Source organism: Mytilus edulis, chromosome 2 (genome assembly GCF_963676685.1).
Source record: "Mytilus edulis chromosome 2, xbMytEdul2.2, whole genome shotgun sequence".
Taxonomy (NCBI): domain Eukaryota; kingdom Metazoa; phylum Mollusca; class Bivalvia; order Mytilida; family Mytilidae; genus Mytilus; species Mytilus edulis.
Genome location: NC_092345.1, coordinates 40,822,996 through 40,834,981, shown reverse-complemented (window position 1 = coordinate 40,834,981; position 11,986 = coordinate 40,822,996). Strand labels below are relative to the sequence as shown.

Sequence of the window (11,986 nt, the reverse complement as noted above, 5' to 3'; positions counted from 1 at the left end):
TGGGTTGATTCTGTAGACTAGTAATTAGGAATATATGCATTTCTTATTTTAATGACATCAGCATTGTTACAAAGTGCTATGTAATGATACTCATCTCCAAGACCAGTTTTACAAAGCTTACATTTTCTTTCAATTTCTGGAATTCTATTCCATCTCCCTGTTTCGATCGGAAATTTGATATTACAAGTACGAAGTTTGCAAATATAAAGTCTACTAAATTTTCTAAGTCTAATTAGATACGGTTCCATACAAAACTCAGTCTTAAATTTTGAATAAAACTTCCCCCTTGATGAGTTATTGATATCCGAAAACCATTTTTGTATGAACTGGTCATGGAGTGTTTGTTTAACGTTAAATTTTAACAAATTCAGATTAACGTTTCCTTGTACCCGCCAAATTTCACTGTTACCAGTTTCATCAAATATAGATTTTACATAATTAATCCACTTAAAAGAATTATTTCCATTTTCACATAAATTAAACATAAGCTTGTAGAGTTTTCCAGACAGTTTATCAACATTTGTTACAAGCTTATACCAGAAACAAATCATTTTCATCTTGATACTAATTTCGATAGGAAATCGGCCAAGTTCACCATAGACCATGAAATTTGCGGTCGATGACCTCACCCCAAGAATTTTTTTACAGAACTGTAAATGTATCTTCTCAATATTCATCTTATTTTCATATCCCCAGATTTCGGAGGAATAAGTCAAAATTGGAGCTACCAAAGAATCAAATAGTTTTATCTGTAAATCTAAAGGGATACTAATATTATTAATTCTTTGGTACAGACTGTATAAAGCTTTTTGAGCTTGATCAACTAATTTGTTTCTGGCTTTACAAAAATTACCATTATAATTGAATAACAAGCCAAGATATGTATTATGTATCTTGGATCTCAATTTCATCATTACATAGATTAAATTTGAATTTCTTGTTACAGTTACGTTTAGAAAAAATTACAATTTTTGTCTTTGAGACATTGACAGTAAGTTTGCAAGTATTACAATATTGTTCAAAGATATTTAAAGAATTTTGTAAATCTTCAGCAGTATCTGCAAAGATAACTGTATCATCTGCATATAGTAATATAAACATTTTCAAATAAATACCTATACTATGTATACATTCTGAATCTAGATATTCTAAACCATGGCTCAAATTTTGGCCTAAAAAGTCTTCTAGATCATTCAAGTATAGTGCAAAAAGAAACGGAGATAATTTTTCTCCTTGTCTAACACCCGTTTCACATGGAAAAAATGCAGTTTTCAAATTATCAAGTTTAACACAGGACTTAATATCAGTGTACATATTTTGTATCTCGTCGCCAATATCACCATAATTACTTAAAGAACAGATACAATCTTATCCTAAATAGTTTGCCATCTAACAATTCAAAAAGAAATTTTGAGTCGAAACTGAAGTACCAAATCTTTAAAAAGAATCACCTTTTTGGAACAGTATAGACGTCGAAAATTAAACTGTATATATATATTCTTTTTTCAAAACTCCTGAAATAATTTAAAATTATCTTTAGACAGCTTTCATATGCAAATCTTTTTAGAAGTATGTGAGCGTATTACCCCCCCCCCTTTTCATTCTATAATAAACTATTGAATGAATCTGAATCTATAAAATTTATTTGTAAACGATTTTGTGTCTTAATTTGTGTTTGCTAATTAATTGCGGTCCATGCTGTCAAAAGTCAAAAATGTCTCCTTGTGTATAAGTTATTGATAAAAAAATATTTGAAGCCGCCAGAAGAATAAATCATTTCCTGAACTTAAATACATTTATCTGTAAATAAAGACAATTTGCCTAAAACATTCTCGCGTATATTTAAACAATTGTAAAAAAATAAATAATTCAACGACTTTCTTTTCCTTTTTACTTTTCTTCTTCAGTTTTTTTTTATACCCATTGCTTCTTTTATCCTATTTTCGTATAACATGTTAGCAGTTGAACGGAATTAGCACACATAACCAACACCTCACATGGCGTATTCACGATGTTGAGGTATTGACATACAATCACATTTATCAATATACAGCAAGTAGGTAATTTGGTGTTGAATGCCAGTAGGTCAGAATTTGTAAATTGAATTTTACCTGTAAAAGGGTCACTACTAGCTGTCACATTCATGTTCATCGATTTTCATCAAATTCACATAACGTGTGGTGTTGAATTGTTTATAAAAATTGAATTTATTCCACGCACAATTTTTGGCTGATATGAATAAAACCATTATTTCATGAACCTGCATGAAATATTGACTCATCACAGAACTTAAAAAATAAACCACCGAAAGTCCACACAAGAGATGGATGTGAATTAACAGAATAGAGAATAACGGGCAAAGAAAAAAAGGAACAAAGAATAGTGAAAGAAAAAGAATAATGGTAAAATGTGTAAGTCATTAAAAATATAGCTTAAAAAAAAGAAGCCTCTGTCATCAATTTGAGGAATTTACCCAAGGTTAATTTTACGGCGGCTTATTTTATTTTGGATTAAAAATAAACACAATTGACAAGTTTCCTTCCCCTGCATTTTCGATCGCACATGTAAATAGCACGTTGGTCTCAAGGATATAAAGTACTAAATGGTGGCCCCATTGCCGGCAATGCTATTTTTAGCAATTATCTCCTTAAAAGGCGCTTTTAATAAACTAATTATGGAAAACTGCTGTTGTCTAATTGAAACTCGATATCTATTTGCGATTTTACCGCACTCAAATATATATGGTCCCATGGCTTTTCTTGGTGAATTTTGGGGTTTTTCACGATACCTGACGATTTCGCAGAAAAATTTCCCTAATTTTGAGCAACATAAAAAAAATATTTCCGGCCCTTCATACTATACATTTAAGGACAAATTTGTGCTTGCATGAAACTTCATTCATAATGCTTTCCAGAAGAAAAATATATAAAAGATATAACAACCAATCACAGAGAGCCATCTATTTTTATCTCTATGTCATGTTCCCTTCATAAAATGGCTGCGCCCATGTTATTTTATTTGGTACATTGTAACCTCAAATAAGACACTGATACATTACAACACTTGCCGTCAGTATATGAAAATATTAATTAAGAAGGTATAGAAAATTAATGCACGCACACTATTATCCTTCACAGGCCTAAATCGTTAGTCCGCAAACAACGAGGGTGATAAAAAAAAAACCAGCACTTTGAACACAGCCACCGGCATGCTATGAATTTGAAAGCTTCCCAAATTAGCAACTATTAATTTCTACCCATAGAAAACTTTTGTCCTTCTATATGAAACATGAAATATGTTGATATTAATGGTATAAAGGTTAAATCAATTTATTCATATATTTGACCGACTAGAATTAATTGGGGAATTTAAACCAATTCCTATTGTAAGTGATAAAACTATTAAAATTTATATCAGATCATATCAGGGTGATTGAAATGAGGAAAAGGGGGGGGGGGTGATCAGGTATTTTGGGGGGAAGAAAGAAGGGAGGGTGAGTCCCTTGGGGGTAATCCCCACCCCCTTCAATTTGAGAATATGCTATTATCTTGTAAACGGTTTAGATCCCCACCCCTAAACCATATATATTCTTGAATGGGACAACAAAACGAATCAATTAAAATTAAAGGGAAGTCCCTGGGGTCACCCCACCCCGTTCAATTTGAGAATGTGCTATTATCTTGTAAACGGTTCAGATCCCCACCCCTAAACCATATATATATTCTTGAATGGGACTATAAAACAAATCAATTAAAATTAAAGGGAAGTCCCTTGGGGTCACCCATCCCCGTTCAATTTGAGAATGTGCTATTATCTTGTAAACGGTCCAGATCCCCACCCCTAAACCATATATATTTTTGAATGGGACGATAAAACAAATCAATTAAAATTAAAAGGAAGTCCCTGGGGGTCACCCCATCCCGTTCAATTTGAGAAAGTGCTATTATCTTGTAAACGGTCAAGATCCCCACCCCTAAACCATATATATTCTTGTATTGAACAATTAAACACATCAAATGAAATATAGGGAGAGTCCATGGGGGGTCACCCCCACCCTCGCATGTTTGAAAAACTTTTAAATGGTTGAGATCCCCAGTGGTTAAGTGAAAAAAATTCCAGATCACAGGGGGATGATTCTAGGGGTTGGAAGTTCAACTTGGAACCCCCCCTTTTTTTGGACAATCAATGCAATGAATGGGAACATATAGTTGGAACCACCCCTCCTAAATCCTGGGTTGGGAACAGGGAACCCCCGTTATAAAATGGCTGGATCCATCCAGGCATACCATCTAGCTAGCTATTAAGGCTTTAAAAATATGAAATAAATCAAACAAGGAAATTAACGGTGTAGGCAACTGTTTTGAAAAAAAAGCCTTTATTAACAATGTTAAATTTTGTGTGCATTTATTTTTGCTTATTTTCAATAAAATTAAATAATGGACAGAATTACGTGATTGATTATTGTAATTTACGAAAAATCTGCATACATGTTATAAAATGGGAAGTTGAAACTGGGAATTTGTCAAAGAGACAACAACACAACCAAATGGCAGACAACGGCCGAAGTTCACCTATGGGTCTTCAATGCAGTGAGGAAATTTTGGCACTGGTCTTCAGCTCATAAATATGTCTCAGAAATGAGAATGATATACAGCTCTCATTTGCATTAATAAAAACCTCACAATATGTTCTGAATATCAGAATATACAGTATTGCAAGATACTCTCATATTGTACACATGGAGCTGAGAAACTGTAAAATTAATCATGCTAATTTAACATTTAAGTCCTCGGAATTAATCTTAATATGCATACAAAGGAATATAAGTATTCAAAAGACATATATATATATATGGTCTTCAAAAATAAGAGTATCAATGCTATTAATTTATGACAAGATCTTAATCGACAAGTAATAATTTTGGTTTGTTTAAATATTTCGGAGGTTAGTATGACCTCCTTTTTTGTGATGATGTTTTCCTTTTAAGCTGGGAAAAATTGTTTGTATCAACAAAAATAAAAACACAAAGTTAATCTAGAATTATGTTTTTATCATTTTTTTATGTTTAGATCATGTAGATTGTCAGCAAGATGAAAAGAAAAAAAAAATATGCAGCTCAAAAGTCAAAATGTGGATAAGCTGAGGTTCAAGGTCCTACTTTTGTAGATTTTCATATTTTGCGAGAATGAATTTAAAGTTTATACCATGGACAGCAGAGAAAGAAAAAAAAACTTTTCAATTTTCCTGCTTCTGAAGAATAAATGTAAAACATCTTGTTTTTGGTAAGTTTCATGCTCTGTCTTAATAGTGTTTGTGCATTCATCTGTCCAGTCCTTCCTCTAAATTGTATCCTCTTTAATTTTTTGGTGAGTGTTTGCCATGAATTTCAGTAAGTAGCCTGTGGATTTACATATATATATACTCAAAATTTAGTACTAATATTAAGGGATTTTAGCATGACATCCTGTCGAATGCTTGTTAATCATGTTTATGTTCCAGAACATATGAGTATTAAGACTACGCATACATTACAGATCAACATTATCAGATTACTGAAATCTTTAATAGATTAATACAAAAAGTTTAATTGCAGTAGAAATAAAAATACATGTTTGGTTGAGCTCTGGTATTAGACATTATCCTGATTTAGAGTAATTTCTCGCAATTTGATTGGCTGATATTGTCCTAATAAATTTCAGTACAACTTTTTATCACGTCAATTGGAATTATCTCCCTTATTTATTACGTCAATTGGAATTATCTCCCTTAAACCATTGACCTAATAAAAAAAACAAAAAACAATTGAGTTGCTTTGTAGTCATATTTTTTATTTTTCACATTTTTTTATTTAATATCTAAAATATATTTATTGATATTGTCCTAACATTGAATTTGAATATAATAATATGTAATATAACAAAATCAAGATAAATTCGTTACACAGTGTTCAATTGTCTTAATACGGAATTTATCGGGTCAATAAAATTCATATCGGGTTTGGCTTCGCCTCACCCGATATGAATTTTATTGACCCGATAAATTCTCGTATTAGGACAATTGCACACTGTGTAACTAATAGTACAAGTACCGGGTATACTCAAATGGTCTGATTGTATGCATATGGTCGGACTGTAAGAGTATACTTATATGTAAACGTACGGTCCAAATACTTATATGGTCTGGAACATTTATACACGTCTTTAAACTAGTATCTTACAAACACGTTGGTAAGTATCAAGAAAAATGTGCCGCTGAGCTTAGATCCCACTCGAAATCTGACACAAAAGCCTTTTGGAGGACTCTTAAAAAATATTCCGGTCAAACTAAACAGAACCCTCCAATTCCTATTGACACATTTTATGAATATTTTAAAAAATTGAATCAATATGAACCCGATGCAGCTGATGATGCTATTGATATTGATTTTAACTCTATTTGTGATGATGCTTTGTATGATTCAATTTTGAACGATGAGATTACGGAAGCTGAAATAACTGATGCAATAAAAAATTTAAAGAATAACAAATCACCAGGATTAGATAAAATTTTAAATGAGTATATAAAACATTCAACTCCAGCATTGGTACATATTTACTGTAAAATATTTAACATTGTTTTAAAACAAACAAAACAAAAATATGTTACAAAAACAAAAAGTATGGTATTTAGTAAAGGCAAAGTGCGAAGGAAATTTGAATTTAAATTACAAGGCAAAAATATAGAATTAGTCGATACCTACTCATATCTTGGGCTCATATTTAAATGTAATGGTACTTTCAATGAGGCGAAGAAAAAATTGGTTAATCAAGCACAAAAAGCATTATACAGCTTGTACAAAAGTATTAGAAATCAAGCCATCCCATTGGATTTACAGCTTAAAATGTTTGATGCCATGGTAGAGCCTATTCTTTTATATGGGTGTGAGATTTGGGGATACGAAAACCTGAAAATTTTAGAACAAATTCACTTAAATTTTTGTAAACGTATTCTAAGAGTAAGATCTTCAACGCCTAACTATATGGTATATGGAGAATTAGGCAGATTTCCATTAGAAATAAAAGTCAAAATAAGAATGACATCATTTTGGAGAAGGATAATGCATGGTGACAAATTAAGTAGTAATATGTATAGATTATTATTAAGTTTAATGCAAAATAGCGGTCAATCATTCAAATGGCTGAACTTTATAGAATCAATATTTAATGATACAGGACTAGGATATGTGTTTGTCAATCAAGATAGTGCTGACTACAAACATCTGATAAAACAGGTTTTACAAGACCAATATATACAAAAATGGCATCAAGATGTCCAATTATCTTCCCGAGGTGTATTTTATTCTAGTTATAAAAACTGTTTTGGATTTGAAAATTATTTAATAAAAATACCGGAAAATGCAAGAATCTGGATGACAAAATTAAGAACGTCTAATATAAAAATTCCCATTGAAACTGGGCGTTGGCACAATATTCCGGCGGAGGACAGAAAATGTCACATATGTAAAGAAAGTGTAGGAGACGAATTTCACTATCTTTTTATATGCAAGTCTCCTCAACTGGTTACTTTTAGAGAACAACATATCCCTAGTTATTATACGAAGCATCCAAGTAAACAGAAATTATCTGTAATGTTATCTTACTGTAATGTCAATTTATATAGACAGGTGGCATCTTTTATCAAAAAGCTGAATAACCTATTGTGATATGTATATTAATTTGTCTTATTTTTTTTTTTTTTTTTTTATTGTTGTTTTTTTTTTTTTTTTTTTTTTAATTATATTGTTTTTTATTTTGTTTTTTTTTAATGTTACCTTTGTATTATAAATCATGTTTACCATTGTATATATGTACCTCATGTTACACATTTATGTGTCTGAGCGTTGCTTTACAATAAAATCTTGAAATCTTGAATCTTGTGTTTGTGAACTTGGTAATAAGTTATTCGATAGAAATATAATGTTTTCAGATTATAGAAATAATATCCCATATTTACTTTTAATAAAGAAGAAGATTATTGATGTATGTATAACTGTAAAATGAGACAGCAAGCCAACAACACAAAAAATAAGTATAAAACAATATATTTTTTTGTATCAATGTTATAATTTCCAATATGTCCGAAGATTTCAAGGTATTTTTACATTGAAATTAAACACAAATTGAACTCTGTCAGAACTTCAAAAGCTTAAAGATATATTGTTTCTGTTGTCTGCATTTTGTATTTATAATATATTGAAAATTCTAGTGAATAATGGAATATGTTATTATAATTGCCTAAAGTTTTAACATTGATCTTTATATATATATGATATATATAACTTGGGAAAATACCCAAATATTTTAAAGAAGAATAAATTAATTGATTGTTATATACCGGTAGTATTAGAATAGGAAGATGTGGTATATTGCTAATTTGACAACTCTCCATCAGAGACCAAAGGATGTAAGAGGTTAGCAACTGATGACACTGGACAACCTTTAACAATCAGTAAAATCCATACCGCATAGCTATTTATATTAAAAATCATATTATTGCTTCATGTATGCAAAAAATTTTATATAATACTTCAGATTTTATTGGTTCTTTTTCAGAAGGATTGAAATTCATCACCTAGAATAAATGGAGAAAACATAGAAACAAGACCAGAATAAATTCAAAGACAAAAATTGGATCAGCTATTATTTTCATCACTCAGTCAATGATTTGAAGATCTTTTAAATACCAAAAGATATTGAAACCACAATAATGTCAATGTTCTGTGCTGAATGACCAAAAAGTGGACTATAAGATTACACAATGCTGGATGATAAGAAACTATTAATGTTTTGTGTGGAGGGATATTGTGAAAAAAATAGATTTACTTAAATAGCTACTGTAAATTCAAGAATTATTGTGATGGTTTATATTTGCAAAAATTGCAACACAGTTGTAAAAGCAATAATTTAAACTCCCATTTAGAAATATTTTATATGAATTAAACTGATCTCAAAATCGTAAAATATTAAAATCTCATTTTAGTCTTAAATGACAAAAATCCAATAATAAATGCACGCAATAATTTCTGAATTTACAGTACTAGTATGTTCAGCCTTATATTAGAGTTTTTCATTGATTTCAAATGGTAAATAACAGTGTTTCAAAGTATTCTATAATTCATAAATAAACATATATTGATACTTACATTATCTACTTTGTTGTTTAAAAGTTAACATCAATTCTCTGTAATAATAGACCAAATATGAAAAATTTTGGCCAGATTATTTTTTTTCGATCACTTTTTTTTAAGTTGAATGGTCCAAACTAACAGTCAAATTAAAAAAAAATCAATAAAAAAAATCTGTATAGTCTGGTTGCCATGGAAACAACATGACATCATATGTATATATTAGTATAGCAAGGAGAAATGGCTAACATCGTCTTTTATGGTAAAAATGAGATAAAGCATAACATTTTTTGTTATTTTCATGAGTATAAGAGAAGAATTCAATCATTTAAACTGCTAACTGACAAATTTTTCGAATAAAAACAGTTTTTTGGTTCAAAAGGGGGTCCACCTAACACAAAAATTGGCATGATTTTTCCCGATTTTTTCCATTTTTTAAATCTGATTTTACCGAAAACGCAGAAATCCTCACATAAAGGACAATAAAATATAAAATTATGGATGTTGTCAACAAAATGCTGCAAAAAAATTCTTGGGTAAATGTTGCAGAAAGTTGCCAAAAGAGGAATACTAGTCATTATAATTTACCCTGAAATTCCCCTTTTTTTAGGTTCTATTTGTAAATAAATATTTTTCATATGAATATTTTCATGATAAAATAGTCCTTTCTTATGAAAAAAACTATTTTTAGATGTATTGAGGGTAAATATATCATATAACATATTCCAGCAATTGAAAATTACATGCTCAAACTAATTTGGATGTAATTTCGAAAAATTAGTTATTTCCCCTTTTTGAAAATCTTCGTCCGTCGTCGTTAACTTTTACAAAAATCTTCTCCTCTGATACTTCGTGGCCAAACTAAACCAAACTTGGCAACAATCATTATTGGGGTATCTAGTTTAAAAAATGTGTCCGGTAACCCGGCCAACCAATCAAGATGGCCGCCATGGCTAAAAATAGAACCTAGGGGTAAAATGCAGTTTTTGGCTTATAACACAAAAACCAAAGCATTTAGAGCAAATCTGACAGATAAAATTGTTTATCAGGCCAAGATCTATCTGCCCTGAAATTTTCAGATGAATCGGACCACCCGTTGTTGGGTTGATGCCCCTGAAATGGTAATTTTAAGGAAATTTTGCTGTTTTTTGGTTATTATCTTGAATATTATTATAGATAGAGATAAACTGTAAACAGCAATAATGTTCAGGAAAGTAAGATTTACAAATAAGTCAACATGACCTAAATGGTCAGTTGACCCCTTTAGGAGTTATTGATCTTTATATTAAATTTTTAACATATTTTCGTAAATCTTAGTAATCTTTTACAAAAATCTTCTCCTCTGAAACTACTAGCCAAAATTAATCTAAACTCGGCCACAATCATCTTTGGGGTTTTAAGTTTAAAAAATGTGTCCGGTGACACGGCCATCTAATTAAGGTGACCGCCACGGCTAAAAATTGAATATAAAATGCAGATTTTGGCTTATAACTCAAAAACCAAAGCATTTAGAGCAAATCGGACATGGGATTAAATAGTTTATTAGGTCAAGATCCATCTGCCTTGAAATTTACGGATGAATCGGACCACCCGTTGTTGGGTTGCTGACCCTGAATTGGTAATTTTAAGGTAATTTTGCTGTTTTTGGTTATTATCTTGAATATTATTATAGATAGAGATAAACTGTAAACAGCAATAATGTACAGCAAATTAAGTAAGACCTAAAACAAGTCAAAATGACCAAAATGGTCAATTGACTCCCTAAGGAGTTATTGTCCTTTATAGTCAATTTTTAACAATTTTCATAAAATTTGTAAATTTTTTACCAACATTTTCCACTGAAACTACTGGGCCAAGTTCATTATAGATAGAGATAATTGTAAGTAGTAAACATATTTAGTAAAGTAAGATGTACAAACACATCACCATCGATTTATATGTATGTTTTGACCTCTTGTACACGTTTGTGTCTGAGGAAATAAAATATTTTGTCTTGTCTTGCCATCACCAAAACACAATTTTGTCATGAATCAATCTGCTTCCTCTTTTTAATTTTCATATAGACCAAGGTGAGCGACACAGGCTCTTTAGAAACTCTAGTTCTGAAACAATTGCATAACATCACAACATAGAAAAAGTGATACATGTTAGAATTAGCATCTGCCTAAAGTACACTTAATTCCAAAATTACGGTTTTTCAACAAAGATGTAGTATTTTGTCCTCTAACCTTTACTTTAAATTGAATTGAAGAAAACAAATTACCAAGTTATATGTTCAGTTTTGATTTAAGAGTTTTTACTTAATTACTCAAAGTAAACCCTGTAAAATAAATTGATTCTCAAAATCCCCAATTTTTAACATAAAACCCAAATTTTCCATAGATATAATGAACCTAGTGATGAACCCATTTTATTTATCTCTGTTTTTAAAGAAAATCATTTGTAGTATCCATCCCAAAATTCTTTGATTTTAGTGCCTCTCTATTTCTAAATTTTTTGTGCAAAAAAAAAAAATATGTCACTACTACCCCCCCCCCCCCCCCCCCCTCTTTTTTTAAGGTTTGCATTAAGGTTTTTTATTGTCAACCATAGGTCAGTTATTTGAACAAACATATTCAACAAACACCAACATAAATATAACATAATTTATATTAGTTGGTTTTTATGGTGGAAATTGTCTGGTATGATAACAAACATAAAAAATTGGCCTACATGAACAGTTTACACCCCTAATATGACCCAATTTGAATTATCCGCCATTGATTTAAAATATGTTTACCCAGAGATATTTTTTCATAAATGATTAGCTAAATACCTAATCTT

General features: G+C 30.5%; 1 long non-coding RNA gene across 1 annotated transcript; it reads left to right on the top strand.

Annotated features, from left to right (window-relative positions):
- Positions 1–2,539: 2,539 nt before the first annotated feature.
- On the top strand, positions 2,540–9,185 carry LOC139512153 (uncharacterized). The gene is made up of 3 exons (XR_011662178.1): positions 2,540–3,097; positions 5,070–5,282; positions 8,592–9,185. It is a non-coding gene; the product is annotated as an uncharacterized lncRNA (long non-coding RNA).
- The last annotated feature ends 2,801 nt before the right edge of the window (positions 9,186–11,986 follow it).